A 20206-nucleotide genomic window follows, 5' to 3' on the forward strand; every position below is an offset into this window, starting at 1 on the left:
TTTATTCTTCTAATATTGAAGAAAAAAAAAAATATATGTTTTTTTTTTTTTCTTAGTTAAATGTTTCAAAGTAAATATGTCTTGGGAGTATATAATTTTTATTTGGTTTTCTTATGTTATATCACTTCTCATCCTCTAAGGATTATATAAGATTCCTTTAAGAAAAGCCAGATCCTTATTCATCCTCTAAGAAGTGACATCATGTTGGTGGCAAAGCAACAGCACAAACGGTAGTGTTGGCAAAGTATGTTATAAATTCTGTGATGCTTGTGGTCTGGTCTTAGCTGGTTTGTCTCACTTTAAAACATCCATCCTGTCGGAGAAAATGACAGAAATCAGCATGACAATATCAAAATATTAAAAGGTGGTTAAAAAATATCGAAACTGACATTTAGTTGATGCCCTCATGTAAGCGAACTCTCAATCCCCTGTCCTTTTTTATTTTGTCATGTTTATTTATTTATTTAATTGTTTAGTTGAGCCTGAACTTGACCTTAATTTGAGTATGGTATTCCATTTTATAGAAATACTGTCTTAAATTACAAAATATGCATATTCATTCTAAGTGAAGTGAAGAGATATTGCATGACAGGAATGACCAATTTCTTCTATTCTGAGAAAGTGGCTAAGGAAACTAATAACTAAGCTTGCTAGAAGCCATGTGATGAAACCATAGGGATAAAACACTATGTGGCGCAAACAAATTTAGCCTGGCACCCTGATAACGGCACCCCTACTGTCAGGCATGGAGGCAGCAGCATCAAGCTCTAAAGAATTGAAAAGAAAAAAAGGCTTTCTACCATTAAAGACTAAAATATTTTAAGTCACCTGCAAAAGCCAGATTTATTTTCTAGTTGGTCAATGACCCAAAACACAAAGGAGTGGGAAAAAAAGACAAGAAAAGGAAATTAGTATCCAGTTATGGCCCAAAGCCCAGATTTGAGCCAATTGAAAATAGGTATTACCTGAAAATTACCCTGTGCTGGCACTCTCTATCTAATTTGGCAGTTGAAGCAAATTTGCTCTGATGAATGTGCTGTGATTTCCTCAGTCTAAAATGAACCCTAGAAGACTACTGGCTTTAATTAATACTAAATGACTATGGTCAAGTAGAAACTTATTTTATTAATGAGAATTAAATCTTCGAACATTAATATTTATAAATGTGTTTTAAGATGTTAAATGGAGAATAAACTATTTAATTGTGTTCAATTAACTGGTAGTTATGGAAGCCTGTTTGTACCCCAGACTTAAAAACAAAACAAAAACAAATATGTAATTTCGAGAAACCTTAAAACAAGATATCAAGTCTGATTGTGAGATATGAAGTCACATTATAAAACATAAAGTCAAATTGTGAGAGATGGTCAGGTTATTAAGTCATATTTTGAGATATGAAGTCTGATTATGAGATATTGTGACATAGGCTATTAAGTCACTAATGAGATATAAAGTCAGATTATGAGATAAAAGGTCACATTGTGACATATTTATTCACATTTTGACCAAAAAAGTCACATTTTGAGACAGTCATATGATAAAAGTCCCTCTTTCCCTCAGAAACCTTTGTTATTAGCGACACAGGTGGCCGTGAAGTGAACTGCAGCCAGCAACTTATCGCTCGTGCACACTACATAGACACTCAGTAACATACAAGAGACAGAACGTGGTTGAAAGCCATCAAGGCGAAATTAATTTTCGTTCTTCGCTTAGAAGTACAAAAAGAAGTTGGAAATAGTAGCGATATACCATCCAGACGCCGTCCATGCTGCTGAGAGCGACGTTGAGATGAACATGTTTGTGCTGCGCGCTTTTCTCAAATAACAAAATGAACGCACAACAAAACTGACAGCGGTGAGAAAACAGCAGTTAAGAAAGTAGCTCTGCTATTCACCGCCATCATGACAGATGAGGTAATTAGCTGTTATGATAGTTTCATTTTTTAGCTATATGTGAGACTGTGTTGACTAGATCTGGCTATGTGGAAATATAACGTTAGTTTGAATTAATCAAACTGTAGCCTACAGGCTTTGACTATCCTGAAGCATTCATTTCAAGTGTGAATTGTTGTTGACCTCTTTGAATCCTTACAGTTTAGCATTGTTTTATGTCACTGCTATAGAGAAAACTGTATTTATTTTAGTTTGTATTGTAGTTCGTGTTGTGCTGTGCGTTTACCATTAGTTTAAGCTAATGGTAGCTAGTGTTGCTAATTTAGAACCGAAAAGAGGCTCGGTAGTCGTTCTCTTACGAGAGGTTCTCTCGTATTGCGTAAGAAGCTTACGCTACGGGTAAAGTCATCTTTTCTCGAGATATGAAGCCAAAAAATTATCCTTAATTTAATATCTTGTCAACGCAGTGCGGCAGCAAGCAGACCTAGAGCAAGCGAAGTCGCGTGCTCATTGGCTGCACTGCGGCAACTGCAGCAGCCTATCGCTGAAACCTTAGCGTGACGTCACGCCCAATGAGCGCGCTGGGCGCGCTCACGCGTCACAGCCCATGTGAGGAGGCGTGGCTTTAGCTTATAAAAGAAGGTTCAGAGGCTGCTATTCTCTGATTTTTGTCTCTTCAGCGACGCACTACGCATCGCTGGACTCTGAGGAAGCCGCCGTTGAAACAAGCGCCTTGCAAGCCGAGGATTACCTGAGGAAGCCGGTCGTCTTCGCCGCCTTCAGCTATCCCTGCCTGCTTCGCTATCCGGCGATTATATCCTTTTACATTGCATCATGCCTAACTGCATTTCCTGCAAAGCTCCGCTCAGCGAAAGAGACCGCCATGTGATCTGCGTTCTCTGCCTGGGTCGTGACCACGCAGCCCTCGCTCTCTCCGCGGGCGGCTGTGAATTATGCGAAGAACTGCCGATGTCGACCCTGCGGGCTCGACTCGCCTCGTTCGACGCTCTCGCTGTCTCACCGTCTGCCTCCACCGGGCCGCGCAAGAAGAAGCGCCGCTCTCAGAGGCCACCGGAACCCGCGGCAGCTGCTGAGTGCTCGCCGGAGCCCCTCCCTCGAGCCTCGCTATCTCCCTCTCCCCTTCCCGACGCGCAGCGGCCGGCCTTCGCCCGCACTGCCGTCGCCCTAGGGGATGAAGCGGACGACGCCGCTTTATCAGACAGCTGTTCTCTTATGGCTTCGGACAGCGAGGCATGGTCGGGGTCTCACCGCTCCGCCTCCTCGACACAGGAGTCTAGCAAGTCCCGCGCCAGTGTCGACGCGGAACTCCTCCGCCTCCTCACCAAAGCGGTCGACCAGCTGGGACTGGACTGGTCCCCACCCAAGGCCCCCGCGCCTAACAGGCTCGACGGGTGTTTTCTGCCTAGCCGCCGCCAAGCGCCCGCCTCTAGGTCAGCACCCTTCCTGCCTGAGCTCCACTCTGAGCTCGCTAAATCGTGGAACGCCCCATTCTCCGCGAGACTCCGCTCACCGGCCTCCGCGACCCTCTCCCAAGTGGACGGGGCCGCCGAGAAGGGATATACACAGATCCCTCCGGTCGAAGAAGCCGTGGCAACGCACCTTTGCCCGCCATCCGCTAGATGGCGCTCAAAGTCTGCCCTGCCGTCAAAAGCCTGCAGGACCACCTCAGCCCTCGTCGGCCGCGCTTTCGCTGCCGCCGGCCAGGCCGCTTCCGCCCTGCACTCCATGGCTGTGCTCCAGATCCTCCAAGCCGATCTCCTCCGTGATCTGGACGAGAGAGGCCCGGATCAGGACACTCTGACTGACCTGCGCAGCGCGACGGACCTCTCGCTTCGCGCCACCAAGTCAGCGGCACAAGCCATCGGAAGGTCCATGGCTTCGCTCACCGTCACCGAAAGGCACCTTTGGTTGACGCTGGCGGATATGAGCGAAAGGGAGCGCGCAGTTTTCCTCAACGCCCCGCTTTCCCCCACCGGCCTGTTCGGCCCAGCGGTCAGTGGGATTGTGGATCGCTTCTCAGAGGTGCAGAAAGCCTCACAGGCTATGAACCTCTTTCTGCCCCGCCGCTCGAGCTCCGCTGCAGGCCGCTCTCAGGATCAGCCTCCTGCACGCAGCTCGACACAGCGCTCTGCTCAGCCTCCATCTTCGCGACGCCAGGGCGGCCGCCCTAGACAGCGCTCAGTCAGCCGTCGCAGACCGCCTCCCCCCCGGGGACCCCGGCCTAGGATAGCGCTGAAACCTGAGCCCGCGAAGTCCTCCTAGCAGCCGCAGGGAGGAAAAGATGGCTGAGTCCCGCTGCGGCCGGACCGCCATCAAAGCGCTCAGCCCTGTCAGTCCCCTTAAAAAAGGCTACTGCAGTGGTTCACATCGCAGCCAACGAGCCAGTAACACAACTCGCTCGCCTGCACACAAACGCCGTTTTTACGGCGACCCAGAGATATCTCATAAAGAGTTTGGTTTCGGGTTTTCCGGCTCACGCCGAAGGTGTCATGAGTGTAGAAAATGTGCCCACACCCACGTGCTCACCACTACACACAAACACAGTTTCCCCGGTAACGCTCACAGAGCGCACTCTCATAAAGCGGGCAAGCGCCGCTCGAGTGCTAAGTGTAGAAAATGTGTCCACGAATCTGTGCCCACACCTACACGCTGCACGCTCTGTCACTCAGTTATCCCGGGATGCAGATCTTCTAAAGCTCCCCAGCACTGGCCGTGTTGTGTATGTAAGCCCCGCGCCCGCTCACGAGCGCGCGCACTTACAATCAGACACGTTTACCCCCATGCCGCTCTCGCGCCACGGGCTCCCAGCTTCAAAATGTGCCCCGTCCACAGTGATCGAGCCATTGAATGCTGCACAGCCAGTCCCCGCTGTCTGCGAGCCCCCGTATTCGAGCACCGGCGACGCGCGCATTCTTCTCTGATACAGGTTCCCCATCCCGCACAGCGCGGCGATCTGAACCCAGAGACCATTCGACCCCTAGCGAGATGTGCCAGCGCATGGCAAGCTATCCAGGGCGTGTCAGAATGGGTGCTGAATACCATAAAGCACGGCTATTCGCTTCAATTCGCTCGCCATCCGCCTCGCTTTCTAGCGCGAACCGAGACGAGTGTGAACACAGAAGTGGCTCATCTGCTTCGGGCAGAAATAGCAAAGCTGTTGCACAAGGGGGCTATAGAACAAGTGCATCCTTCTCTGAGCGAGTCGGGCTTCTACAGCCGTTATTTCCTCGTACCCAAGAAGGACGGGACGCTGAGACCCATTTTAGATCTGAGACACTTGAACAGAGCCCTCATGAGACGGCCGTTCAAAATGATTACAACCAGACAAATCCTCGCGCAAATTCGCCAGGGAGACTGGTTTATCTCTCTCGATCTGAAGGATGCATACTTCCAGATCCAGATAATTCCCCGTCACAGGCCATTCTTGAGATTCGCCTTCGACGGCCGGGTATATCAGTACACCGTCCTGCCGTTCGGTCTATCTTTGGCACCCCGTACATTCACGAAGTGCATGGACGCGGCTCTCGTTCCCCTGAGAACTCAGGGGATACGGGTACTGAACTATCTGGACGACTGGCTAATTCTAGCGCATTCAGAGTCAGAGCTTTTGTCTCACAGGACAGCGCTTCTCGGCCATCTGGAAAATTTGGGTCTCTCGGTCAATTGGGCCAAGAGCTCATTACTGCCCCGCCAGTTTATCTCGTTCCTCGGAATAGAACTGGATTCGGTGGCTATGACGGCCAGACTGTCAGAGCAGCGCGCGCGCCGCATTCGACACCTAGCCGCATCTTTCCAGACGGGCAACCAGACTCCGCTGAGAACATTCCAGCGAGTTTTGGGGCACATGGCCTCAGCGGCTGCAGTGCTTCAGCTGGGCTTACTGCGCATGCGCCCGCTTCAACGCTGGCTAAGAGCGCGAGTGCCTCACCGAGCCTGGACGGCCGGCAGCTTACGAGTCAGAGTGAGTCAGGGCTGTGTCTCAGCCCTTCGACCCTGGCTGGCAGCCGAATGGTATCGCACTGGGGTGACGATGGGAGTTGTCTCACGCCGGAAAGTTATCTCGACAGACGCGTCCAACGGAGGTTGGGGAGCGCTTTTCGAGGGCAGACCGGTCTATGGCCGCTGGTCAGACCAGGAGTGTCGCCTTCATATAAACTGTCTAGAGATGCTGGCGGTCGAGAATGCGCTCAAGCACTTCCTCCCATACCTGCAAGGCCACCATGTACTGGTCCGCACAGACAACATGTCAGTGGTAGCCTATGTGAACCGCCAGGGCGGTCTCAGATCCAAAATGCTCTGCACCCTGGCGGAACGCCTCCTAGTGTGGGCTCAGCACTCACTGCGCTCACTGAGAGCCGCGCACGTGCCGGGTCGCCTGAACGATGGTCCAGACAGACTGTCCAGGGACAATGTTCCCCCGGGAGAGTGGTCCTTGCATCCCCAAACAGTCCAGTTACTGTGGCGCCGTTTCGGCAGAGCGAAAGTCGACCTCTTTGCGTCACAAGACAACGCGCAATGCCCAAAGTTCTTTTCAAAGAACGAGGACGCGCTGGCCCAGAACTGGCCCAGCGGCCCGCTTTACGCTTTTCCCCCGGTCTCCCTGCTGCCGCAGGTTATCGAGAGATTCAGGGAAGCGCGCCACACGGTGCTCCTCATAGCCCCGTATTGGGAGAATCAAACATGGTTCCCGGATCTAATACGGCTGGCGGACACAACCCCCTGGCCGTTACCGGTGAGGAGAGACCTTCTCTCTCAAGCCCACGGCTCGATTTTGCACCCCCATCCAGAGCGCTGGTCTCTGCATGCGTGGGTCATCAACGGTTACCCGTTGACTTGCCAACAGGGGTTGTGAACACGATCACACAGTCTAGAGCCCCCTCTACGAGGCGGCTCTATGCTTCAAAATGGTCTGTGTTTAGTAAATGGTGCACCGCCAAAGGGCTGGATCCACTAACATGTGGGGTATCGCAGGTGCTGTGCTTCCTCCAAGAGCTGTTGGACGCGGGCAGGTCCCCCTCCACGCTCAAAGTTTATGTTGCGGCCATCTCAGCTTTTGCCGACTCGGCGCTGGGCCGCGCATTAGGGAGGAACGAGTTCATCATCCGCTTCCTCAGGGGAGCGAGGAGATTGAACCCGCCGCGACCCCCGTCGGTTCCTATTTGGGATCTTTCCCTGGTCTTAGAGGCCATGAAAGCGCATCCCTTTGAACCCATGGGAACAGTGGATATGAAATATCTCACGCTAAAAACCGTTTTTCTGATAGCACTGTCGTCAGTTAAACGCGTGGGTGACCTTCACGCGCTGTCAGTTAACGCTGCATGCCTCGAGTTTGGACCTAATGACTCTAAAGTCATCGTCAAACCGAGACACGGTTATGTCCCCAAAAGTCTGGGCACACCGTTCAGAGCGCAGGTCATTTCTCTCTCCGCTTTGCCGTCATCCGGCAGCGAGATCGATGGTAAACTCCTTTGCCCTGTCAGAGCGCTTAGGAATTATACTACACGCTCCGCCGCTGTCAGGCGCTCGGAGCAGCTTTTCGTTTCGTTTGGTGGGCGCACCAAAGGTCTCGCCGCCTCGAAACACAGCCTGTCCAGGTGGATAGTGGACGCGATTGCAGCCGCTTATGCGTCTAAAAATCTGCAGTGCCCGCTGGGTATCAGAGCCCACTCCACCAGAGGCATGGCCTCTTCATGGGCTTGGTCTATTTCCATTCATGACATTTGTACAGCGGCAGGCTGGGCCTCCCCCTCTACATTTGTGAGATTTTACAATCTGGAAGTTCCTGCCCTGCAGGCTAAACTCTTATCTGTCTAAGTCCCGCGTAGCCAGCCCACTCTGTGTGCAGACTACTGCTGTGTGATTTAGCTCTCCTGGTTGAGCTCAATTCTGGGGTTGTTAGTCAGACCGGCCACGCCGCTCTGAGCCCCTTATGTGTGTGCTTATGTACTGCGCTAGCCATTCTTGGCCGCCCGGTTCCCTGTTATAGTGTTCCCCGGGTTTCTCCCTGGGACTCATTCAGTGGATGCGGGGCGCGCACGGCGTTGACAAGGGAAGTTCCCGTAGCGTAAGCTTCTTACGCAATACGAGAGAACCTCTCGTAAGAGAACGTACTCGGTTACCTAACGTAACCTCTGTTCTCTCTAGAGAGGGAACGAGTATTGCGTAAACCGCCGTGCTCGCGCCACGAGCTCACTCGCTTCAGCGACAAAAACCAGAGAATAGCAGCCTCTGAACCTTCTTTTATAAACTAAAGCCACGCCTCCTCACATGGGCTGTGACGCGTGAGCGCGCCCAGCGCGCTCAGCGCGCTCATTGGGCGTGACGTCACGCTAAGGTTTCAGCGATAGGCTGCTGCAGTTGCCGCAGAGCAGCCAATGAGCACGCGACTTCGCTTGCTCTAGGTCTGCTTGCTGCCGCACTGCGTTGACAAGATATTAAATTAAGGATAATTTTTTGGCTTCATATCTCGAGAAAAGATGACTTTACCCGTAGCGTAAGCTTCTTACGCAATACTCGTTCCCTCTCTAGAGAGAACAGAGGTTACGTTAGGTAACCGAGTACGGTAACTTATGTAACCGACACATTGGCAATAAAAAGCGATTAAATGAATAGTCCCTTTAAGTCAATTTTTGACATACAAAGTAACAAATTAAGATATAAAGTATCATTTTGAGAGATACAGTCTGATTGTGAGGCTCTGATTCTAAGGTCACATTGTGACATTTAAAGTCCCTTTTTGATGATTAAAGTCACATTTTAAGACAGTCACATCTTGAGATATATAGTCAGGTTATAAAGTCTTAATTTTAAATATAGCCTAATGTCAGAATAATGCAATTTGAGAAATCACAATTACCATATTTCTTTACTCGGAGGCATAAACAAGTTTATGGAACAAAAACGAGTTTTACCAGGAACAAAAGACCAAAAAAAAAAAAAAAAAGAATGAAGGGGGGTAAATACTTTGTAAGGGTACTGAATGTCTAACCAGCTATTTAAAGGTCAAGTCTAATAAGATATCGATCAGTAGAGTATGTAGAGTTTTTTTCCCCAGTTACAGTATGTTCATTGCCTGTAGCTCAGCTACCAGATCAGTACTGATAAAGTGCTGATAAAAATAAAATAAAAACACCTTGGACAAAAATATTGCAGTACATCAGTCATAGTAAAGTGTATTAATGTTATATAACCTACATTTGGTCATAATACTGGTACATGGGTGCTTTTTAAACCCTCCCTCTTAACATAGTCTTGTGTTATTCTCTTACAAGGTTTTATTTTATTTTGTGGACTCTCTCCATGAGGACCCAAGGTCTTGGGGTTCTCTTCAGGTTGCTTTGATGTGGAGGTTTAGTGAGTCTCCAGTACTCCTAGTTAGACCACATCATTAGCGCCATCTGCCGGAAGCTAGTTATTTTAGTCGATAAAGTTTTAAAAATGGATATTTTTCTTAAATGAACACATCGCTTCTCTTCAGGTAGAGGACTTTTATCATGGATGGATGCACTTTGATGGACTTCAAAACAGAAACAACCATTCACTGCCATTATAAAGCTTGGAAGAGCCAGGACATTTTTTTATGTAACTCTGATTATATTCGTCTGAAAGAAGAAAGCCATATAGCCTACAACTAGGATTGATTGAGGGTGAGTAAATCATGGGGTAATTTTCATTTTTGGGTGAACTAACCCTTTAACTATTATTATTATCAAATAAGCAAAATAAAAAAAATGCACACTGACCCTGTAGCAGGCAGCTCTGTTCCTGGGGGAACATCAAGGGTGCGTCTCAATCAGCTCCCTAGGTGTATCATGTACATAAATTAGGGCACTGGTAAGGGCCCTGACTCACATTGGGACACTGATGGCTCTATTTCCAGTGGCATGGCAACATGTCTGTGAATGTTTAAATTGGCAAGGCTTAAATGAGATAGCAGTGTGTGCTGTTCAGGTCTCGCCTGTGCTCGCGCGCTGGCAACACCCCGGTGATGAGTGCGTAAATGACATGTGAGCATTCGGCACTCGCGTTGAACAAAGTTTACAATGAGTGACTGGTTTGTTCACGTTTTTTGATTATCACTCTTGTAATGGATTACTTGGGAGCCAGCATGTGCATCCATCGACAGAAACACACATTAGCGGAACTGTCTGTTTTACACGTTATTTTCAACTAACCATCGTGGAATTTATTTTTTCATTTTTTAACTGAGAACCGTTACACCCTCTATTGATTACTAATAGTCAAAAGTCAAACGGTCAAAATTGTTTTCATTCACATAGTTGATTCCTTTCCTATTTCATTTTTGACACCAGCAGATTCACCCACCACTGCCTGATATGAGTCATGCTGAAGCACAGTAGTACTTTTATCGACAAAAGACTAATCATTGTTTTATAGTTCAACACGGTTAGTCTTATTGTTTGAATCGCTTGTTTTCTTGATTTACTGCGAGTAACATGTTTGTACCTCATAGATAACACTATTGTCAAGTGGCATCGCACAATCAGAGATAGCGTTCTCCATCATACAATATACACTGCTCAAAAAAATAAAGGGAACACTTAAACAACACAATGTAACTCCAAGTCAATCGCACTTCTGTGAAATCAAACTGTCCACTTAGGAAGCAACACTGATTGACAATCAATTTCACATGCTGTTGTGCAAATGGAATAGACAATAGGTGGAAATTATAGGCAATTAGCAAGACACCCCCAATAAAGGAGTGGTTCTGCAGGTGGTGACCACAGACCACTTCTCAGTTCCTATGCTTTCTGGCTGATGTTTTGGTCACTTTTGAATGCTGGCGGTGCTTTCACTCTAGTGGTAGCATGAGACTGAGTCTACAACCCACACAAGTGGCTCAGGTAGTGCAGCTCATCCAGAATGGCACATCAATGCAAGCTGTGGCAAGAAGGTTTGCTGTGTTTGTCAGCGTAGTGTCCAGAGCATGGAGGCGCTACCAGGAGACGTAGAGGAGGCCGTAGGAGGGCAACAACCCAGCAGCAGGACCGCTACTTCCGCCTTTGTGCAAGGAGGAGCAGGAGGAACACTGCCAGAGCCCTGCAAAATGACCTCCAGCAGGCCACAAATGTGCATGTGTCTGCTCAAACGGTCAGAAACAGACTCCATGAGGGTGGTATGAGGGCCCGACGTCCACAGGTGGGGGTTGTGCTTACAGCCCAACACCGTGCAGGACGCTTGGCATTTGCCATAGAACACCAAGATTGGCAAATTCGCCACTGGCACCCTGTGCTCTTCACAGATGAAAGCAGGTTCACACTGAGCACATGTGACAGACGTGACAGAGTCTGGAGACGCCGTGGAGAACGTTCTGCTGCCTGCAACATCTGTGAAGAGCACAGGGCGCCAGTGGCGAATTTGCCAATCTTGGTGTTCTATGGCAAATGCCAAGCGTCCTGCACGGTGTTGGGCTGTAAGCACAACCCCCACCTGTGGACGTCGGGCCCTCATACCACCCTCATGGAGTCTGTTTCTGACCGTTTGAGCAGACACATGCACATTTGTGGCCTGCTGGAGGTCATTTTGCAGGGCTCTGGCAGTGTTCCTCCTGCTCCTCCTTGCACAAAGGCGGAAGTAGCGGTCCTGCTGCTGGGTTGTTGCCCTCCTACGGCCTCCTCCACGTCTCCTGATGTACTGGCCTGTCTCCTGGTAGCGCCTCCACGCTCTGGACACTACGCTGACAGACACAGCAAACCTTCTTGCCACAGCTCGCATTGATGTGCCATTCTGGATGAGCTGCACTACCTGAGCCACTTGTGTGGGTTGTAGACTCAGTCTCATGCTACCACTAGAGTGAAAGCACCGCCAGCATTCAAAAGTGACCAAAACATCAGCCAGAAAGCATAGGAACTGAGAAGTGGTCTGTGGTCACCACCTGCAGAACCACTCCTTTATTGGGGGTGTCTTGCTAATTGCCTATAATTTCCACCTATTGTCTATTTCATTTGCACAACAGCATGTGAAATTGATTGTCAATCAGGGTTGCTTCCTAAGTGGACAGTTTGATTTCACAGAAGTGTGATTGACTTGGAGTTACATTGTGTTGTTTAAGTGTTCCCTTTATTTTTTTGAGCAGTGTATTTTAAAATGAATTGCATGTCAATTGGCAATACAAGTCATCCAGTTTTTATTATGATATTCAATATCGATCTAGATTACTGCAAAGTGCAACAAGTGTTAAATACCAAACTCCAAGCTACAAAGTTGAACATAACTTTCAACATACTAAAATGCATTTAGTATGATTGTTTTAACCATGCAAAACAGCGCTGCGTTACCCTACATACGCAACGAAAAGAGTGGAAGCGGTCGACTGCAGCATAAGCATAATAAAAGCTCCACTGGCCTCGAGATCAGTGTGAATCGCTCTCATTAGGATTCGCTCCAGCGGCCTCGTTTCGCTCCACGGCTCTCGGTCCGCCCTGCTACATACCACAGTAATGTTAAAAAAACCTGTACATTAGCTCATCCAAGAATATGATTTCTGTCCCGTCGGGTATGTCCTTTCCTTTGGCTGTGGAGGTGAATACAACAACTCCCATGAATCCACACTCAGTCACGGCATCATCAAGCTACGCCTTTGTTTTGAATAAGTGACCTGATAATAAGTGAATATGTTTTACCTTTAAAACGTAATGTCCAAATCAGTCAAACCTTGTAACTCGACTGTTGTTAAATGAAGTCTACTGCGGAACATGCTTTATTTTAAAAAGAGTTATTAAACATGCTTTAAACTGCAAAAGAGATTGATCCACACAATATTTACAAATGTGTTATGTTACAAACACAACTCTGCCTGGCATTCATTTGTGAATCGCTTTCTCTGCATTTGTGAATCGCTTTCCGTGCATTTGTAGATCCAAACGCATTTGTGGGGTTTTGAAACCTTTCTAGTGTCAAGACGTTCAGACACATTCACAAATAAGTGGACTCCACCCACCATCTTCTTAAGTCAATCAGATAACCATTTGACCAGTCATAGCATGCTCTCGCTCCAACCAATCACGATTTTCTTTGCAATCAGGGTGGTCTTGCCCTGAAATAACTTTGCTCATTCATCTGCATTGGTTCAAATAAGAAGTGTAAGGCACATAAAATTTGTACAGGTAAAGATGTTTAAAATTTTAATTTAGTCAGACCATTAGACTATCAAGCCAAGCCATAATATTTTATGAGTCTTTAGAAATGCCAGAGAAACAGCACTTTACATCTCTGTTATGGGTAGAAAGCGTTATGCAAGCGCAACGTTATTCAAGATGGAAGAGAAAAGCATCAATAAGTAGCTGACTAATGAATAACTGGATTCAACCTTGTGATAAACATGTGAGTTTGTTTAATAGGTGAAATTACTGTCACACAACAGCCAACAGCATTTCCCACTTCTTCAGTCAAGTTCAGTCAAATTTTTAATACATATATTGTACAAGTATTGTATGCATCACAGTAAGGTACAGGTACAAGACACGTTCGGGTCCAGTCGGGTCTGTGTCTTCCTGGCCAGCTTTCAAATAATAGACGGGTCCGCATCGGATCTGGGTAGTAGATTTATGGCATTTTTCGGTTCTGCACGGTTCTGGGTCCAACTTTCAAATAGAAAGGTCTGGGTTGGTTCCGTGTAGCACTTTTTTTTTATTTGATCTTTTATAAGATCGTGAAATAAAATTTTGGAAAGATTGCCCACCCCTGATAGAACAATGTAGTTTGCTATTGCTGCAATCTAAAGTGACTTGACAGTTTGTCCCGCACCAGAAAACACATAATTAGTGAAGAGATTTTTTTTAAATAATGGTTTGCACAGAATAATCATTTATAATAAATACTGCAGTATTCCATAAAAATGCCCATTTTGAGTTCACAGTGACTTTAAAAAGCACTTTCATGTTGTCATAATGACACCATGTCATTAAACAGAGCTTAGAACAGAACAGTACTGTAATGCTTATTATTGGATAACACTGAACTAACTAGCACACTAAGGCACTTCTGTTGTCAGCATTTCTATCAGACGATCGATATGGACCGTGCACGCACCTGTCTGGCTTGTTCCTTTTAATAAAGGAAAAGTTTTATCCGTTTCAACTTTTTTCCTATGCAATGCTAGTCAGTATGTTAAGAGTTACCAAACACTAATCCTTGTTTTATATAAGTGATTTAGAAAAACTTTTAATGATGTAACATGCTGGTCCATCAAATCAGGAATTCAGCCTTGCCGCCGGTCAACGTGTGGCTTCAAGAAGCTTTCTTCCTCTCTCAAGACTAAAACCATTAGGCTAAAGGTTCATGCTAGCCGTCATGAATGCTAAACAATGGTCTAATTTAGAAGCGGTGTTCCATGAAGCTCTGTACATCAGTTCATAAATTACAAACATAAAAATGCCCGTCAGTCTGAATGGAAGAAAGATTGAATCTCATTCCATTACCACGACACCACATTCTGCCTGAGAGCATTGAAATAAGAATACAAAGAATCCGGACAATAATAAAATGCTTACCTTCTTTATCTCTGACAAGCAGAACGTAGACAAAACAATATTCAGTGTTATCAGACTAGTTAAAGTCAAAGGCAATTCTCTGTTGTTTTAAGGTGGATAGTCAAACCTGTTCAAAATGATGTGCAGTATGGACAAATGCATGAATTTTCAAACAATCATACACTGCTATTTTGCTGAATTTTCTTTTTTTCAGTACCGTTCAAAACTTTGGGCTCAGAAAGATTTTTTTTAAAGAAATTTGTCAAGTGACACTGTAATAACTTTCACTTTGTTACGAAAAAAAAAAAAAAAAAAATCTAATAAATGCTGTTCTTTTTGACCTTTGGAAAATATATAGCGGTTTCCACAAAAATATTGAGCAGCAACTGTTTTCACCATTGATCAAAATATGAAGTGTTTTTTGAGCATACATATTTCTAAGGCAAGGTGACAATGAAGAGTAATGGCTGAAACTTCAGCTTTGCCATCACTAAATTACATTTTAAAATATACTATATTATGATAGAAAACAGTTATTTTAAATTGTAATATGTCACAATATTACTGTTTCTGCTGTATTTTTTATCAAATAAATGCAGCCTTGGTGAGCACGAGAGACTTCTTACAACAACATTAAAATCATACTATTACTGACCCAAAACTTTTGAACATTAGTGTACGCTAAAAAGATGCAATGTGTGGATTTAAATCTTGCAAATGCTGAAGTTATCCTGAGTAATCCTCTATTCTGAGAGTGAGCTCAATTAGCCCCCCTGTGCATGAGCTGATTTTTCCATAGCAACATTATTGCTTGGCTGTGCAGTCCTGTAGCTCAATAACTTTCCTATGCTTTAGGGTTTGCAATCCAATTTGCATCTAACATCGTATTTACATGTCAAATATGCAAACATGAAATGTATATGAATGTTTACATTTACATATTTGCATATTTATAAACTGCATGCATATACACACTATGGCTGGAAGTGTGTGGACACACTACAACTGTATGTGCTTGTGGAGCATTTAAGGTTTAAAACGATTGGTGATAATAGGGAGTTTTTCTTCTTTTTGCTGATATAACTGCATGCACTTTTCTTGGTTGATTTAGATTGTATTGGAACATGGCTGCACACAAGAGATTGGGTCTTGCTTGCAGTCTGTGTTCCAATTTATCCTGAAGGTGTTCAGTGGTGTTCAGGTCTGGGCTTTGTGCAAGTCTAGTTCTTCCACACCAGACTCAGTAAATCATTTCTTTATGGCACTTGGTGCAGAGGGGTAGTGTCATACTGGAACAGAAAATGGCCCTCCCCAAACTGTTGCCACAAAGTCGGAAGCACCAGGATGCCATTGTATGCAGTTGCATTTGGATTTGTCCTTGCATGTTTTAAAGTCTGTGCATAGACCATAGACCTTGCAAGAATTTCGTACCCGGGCATTCTCAAAATATGGTAAAAGTCTCCTTAAGATTTTTATTAATGAAAACGATTTAGCCTAAATATCCAAGAAATCACATATAAAAGGCATTAAACCCACATTTTATAAAATAATACTAAATGGTTGTGTGTGTGTGTGTGTGTATATATATATATATATATATATATATATATATATATATATATATATATATATATATATATATATATATATATAGCCTAGTCCAGGAAGAGTTCCATATGGTGGTGGAGGAGGATAGGCAAGCGAGGGCAGCAGCCATGAAAAACCAGGGGAGGTGGACATGTTGGGGCGGTGTCCAAGGAAGACCATTGGGGTGGAGGGATATGTGGGGCATGGAGGAGAAGAGGATAAAATTCCTCCTGTGCTCCACATATGATGTCCTACCAACACCAGTGAACCTCCATCGTTGGGGGCTGGCTAAGAGCCCAGACTGCATGCTGTGTAGGAAACTGGCAAGCCTGGAACATGTGTTGTCATCATGTCAGGCTAGCCTGGCTGATGACAAGTTTAGATGGAGGCATGACCAGATACTTGCCGAGCTGGCTACAGGCCTGGAGGAAGAGAGAAGGAAGACCCACAACAGCACGAGGACGACAGCACCCCATTTGATCAGGTTTGTTAGAGCAGGGGAGAGCTCTAGCGGGACATCAACTGGCGCAGGAATCCTGACATTGGCTACTGACTGGGACATGAGAGTTGACCTCCGGAGCTCAAGTTTCCAGAGGAAATCACTACCTCAACTCTCAGACCAGACATAGTTCTGTGGTCCAGAGCAACAAAACAGGTGGTGCTGCTTGAACTGACTGTGCCATGGGAGGAGAGGATAGAAGAGGCCCATGAGAGAAAGCTTGGGAAGTACCAACCACTCACACAACAGTGCCAACAGGTGGGCATGGAACTTGCCAGTGGAAGTAGGCTGCCGAGGATTTCCTGGGCAGTTACTTTGGAGCGCCCTGTCCAGACTTGGAATAAGAGATCCCAGCAGGAGACGGCTCGTGGCGAATATCACAAGAAGAGCAGAGACAGCATCAAGATGGCTGTGGCTGAAGCACTGCGAGCGATGGAACAACCCACCGGGTAGGGAGGGAACATAAAAGAGCACTGGCTGTGGAGCCCAAGGGGCTGAGGGGGCTACCCCCGCTATGCTGGGGTTAGCTGTCAAGCCCTTTGGAGGTGTTGTGGGCTAATTGACGAAACACTGTTGAAGGAGGGTACCCACCTGATGACCCGAAGAATGCAGCTTGGGCCCACACCACAAAGCTCAGTAGGTTGGACTTGTTATGCGCGAGTGTTGGCCATCACCTCAAATAGGCGGCTGGGACTTCACCCAGCCATTGAGGTGAGAGCGATGATCCATCGTATTTCAGACGACATATACCGGTATGTGTGTGTATATATGTATCATATATATATATATATAAACAGTTTGTTCTAGTTCTCAAATCTGATTGGCTGAGAGCCTTTCCCAGCCATGCGATATTCTACCAGTATCACCACTTTCACCATTTGTATCACTCCGCTTGAAGCATATCTCACAGCAAGTGTCATGGCGGACAAGCAAACCACCATAATAGTTTTTTTTAAGTGAGAATTTAGCTATTTAGACCTCAAATATGCGACTTGATGAATTATACATTTTTATTATAAAGATTAAATTAATTATAACATAGCGGCTATTTGACAATTTGTGTAGATGTTTTCGGAGATGTGAGCTCCAGGCCATCAAGCGGCCATTCAGCGCTCATGTACCTGCTGAGAACATCTTTATCTCGGCCAGTCCTTCAGGAATTTGTTTAGACATGAGGTATATCATTTATTTTCTGTATATCAAGCGGGCAGTCTTTGGTCTTATTAATCTATTACTTGTTCCCGAGCAAATTGATTTAGCCAAGGGCAAAGTTTCGTAACTTTTTATTTGAATGAAATCCTGTACTATAACTAGTGCTGCTTTTGTACTTTCGACTGAACTGTTTGCTTATTTCTTATTGTACAAACTTCTTATACTTTTATAATGGCTAATATTGTGTATTTAAATATTATTGTTATATTTTATATAAATAACATGTCGTATTTCGTATTGAGAAATTTTCCAGTTAAAGTTTCATTATTGCGCCATTAGATGGCATCAATGACTCTTTATGAGTAAGTCAGTAGTAAAACCTTTTATATTGAAAAGGACTGAAACAAGGTTGTAAACAAGGACATTGTTTTTACTTTAAACAACCCCTTAAGACGCAACTTACAAATGCATTATAGCGCTGTCATAGGAAATCCCCTTAACTGTTAAAAGTACAAAGACAAATAGGCCTATATTGCTTTCCTCAGCAGACATTCAAACTTGTTTTGTGATTATGAAAGATTGCCCAGAAGAATATCAGCTAGATGCATGTAAAGTCCCGAAATTGGGAGCTTTGTCCCGCATCCAGCAAGATGTAATCAGTGTCCCGGATTTCAATTTGTGCAGGCTTTTTTGAAAATTTGCCACTGGTGATACAACTCTTGTTTTATTCGTGAAATAAAGACAGTAAATATAATTAAATGTAACAACTGTAAAGTTTTCCTTAGTTATTAGTAATAATTTCAGGATGTCAGAATGAATAACATCAGCTTTTATGGGATTCAATTTATGAATACACATTTTGTAAGTCAGATTGTCACCATATTTTGCAAATGGTCCACCCGATGTCTTGGGCAGTGTTCCCGATTTCTCTCAGGCAACAGCTTGCACTTTAATTCCCTCTGGTCTGACCGAGTTCTTAGCGCAAAAAGAATCGAGAGGAGCAGAAAGCTGTCATTGCCATCTTTAAACTTTTTTGCAAAAATTGGCTCAACTTCTTCCTCAAGCCATCTTGTCTGAATTGGGTCAACAGAGAATCTGCTTTTTATTTTGTTCCTCCAAATGCTATAAGCCCATCTACTTAAAAAGATGGCCTATCCTCCCCACATGGCTTCATGCAAATTGTGATATTACATAGGCCTACATATTTAATGTAAGATAAATGGACACAGATTTTGCAACATTGACATATATATTTGCTGACTCATCATGACTCAACAAACTGCACCATTGGCATGCAAAAAAAAAAAAAAGCCCAAAAAATTGTAGTTGGAAATAGTAATGTTTTTTTACCTCTTAAATGTTTCATATTAATTGTGTACAATATTGACTATATATTGCCTATATACAGTGTATAGTACTACTACTGACTATATTGTTCCTCAATAGCAACTTATGCTACATCAATGTTGGCATAGTTCACCCAAAAATGAAAATTCTGTCATCATTTAAAAATAATTTTAGTGACCAAACAGTTCCCAAACAAACCAAAACTGTTTGTTTACCAACATTCTTCAAAAATATCTTCTTTTGTGTTCAACAGAAGAAAGGAACTCATACAGGAGGTTATAGGAGGTTGAGTAAATGACGACATTTTTGGGTGAACCAAATATTCTAGGTCTTTAAGGGTTAAGGGCCACTAGATGTCTTTGTATTCAGTTAGTAGTATTATGAAAGTATTATAAATAAATATTAAGAAAGCATTAAAAATATTATTTTATAAAAATGTATCTGTTAATAGAAATGTTTGTGAGAAGAATGTTCTGACATTCAGAAATATTTGTCATTGAAAAGTGAAACGTCTTCAGAATGCATACTGTTGATTCTCTGAGTACAGTGTTTCCCACAGGATTTTGTTTCCCTCTAGGGGTGTCCAGGTGTTTTCACATATATTTCAAGAACCAAACCCAGTTCACTTAAAGTGAACCAAAAAGATAACTCATATCCCAGCTTTCTGTGCATTCTGCATGTGCACACTTCCACCTTCGACAACATCTGTCAGACAATCACAAGTGCTTGCACCTAAAATTTCATCCAGGTTGTCGTAGAAGGGACAGCAGTCCTTAATTTCAGTGGACTCCCCGCTTCAACGCATTTTGGCACAGGTGCTCATGTACTTTTTACTTTTTTTTACTTTTATGTGGCATTGTAACGCTGATCTTCTGTTATACCCTCTTTTAGTTCGGTGGCTGATATGGCAAAAACTCTAGTGTTTACTATTTTGCAAGTGACTGAGCAGTACAGCCACACTGTCTCTATTTAAAAACGAAGCCTTGCAAGGCAACAAAATATAACAGAAAAATGAAAGACAGACCATGTAGGCTGTAGTGTGCGAAGATAAAAATCTTTATTTCATTATTTTATCTTTGCTATTAAAAATAAGAACAAAGCTGCACATTACAAATACAAAACTATACTATACAATATATACTATACAAATGAAATAAACCAGTGGTTCTCAACTCCAGTCCTCGGGACCCGCTGCTCTGCACATTTTGTATGTC

At 44.7% G+C, this 20206-nt stretch overlaps 1 protein-coding gene across 1 annotated transcript in view; it reads left to right on the forward strand.

Moving 5' to 3' along the window:
• Positions 1–9529: 9529 nt before the first annotated feature.
• tnr (tenascin R (restrictin, janusin)) overlaps positions 9530–20206 on the forward strand; it is a 207908-nt gene continuing 197231 nt past the window's right edge. The window contains exon 1 of the mRNA XM_079875803.1: positions 9530–9559. The gene's annotated coding sequence lies outside the window, so the exon portion shown is untranslated. The remainder of the gene's footprint in view (positions 9560–20206) is intronic.

The sequence above is a fragment of the Squalius cephalus genome (assembly GCF_949319135.1).
Source record: "Squalius cephalus genome assembly, chromosome: 7".
Classification (NCBI taxonomy): domain Eukaryota; kingdom Metazoa; phylum Chordata; class Actinopteri; order Cypriniformes; family Leuciscidae; genus Squalius; species Squalius cephalus.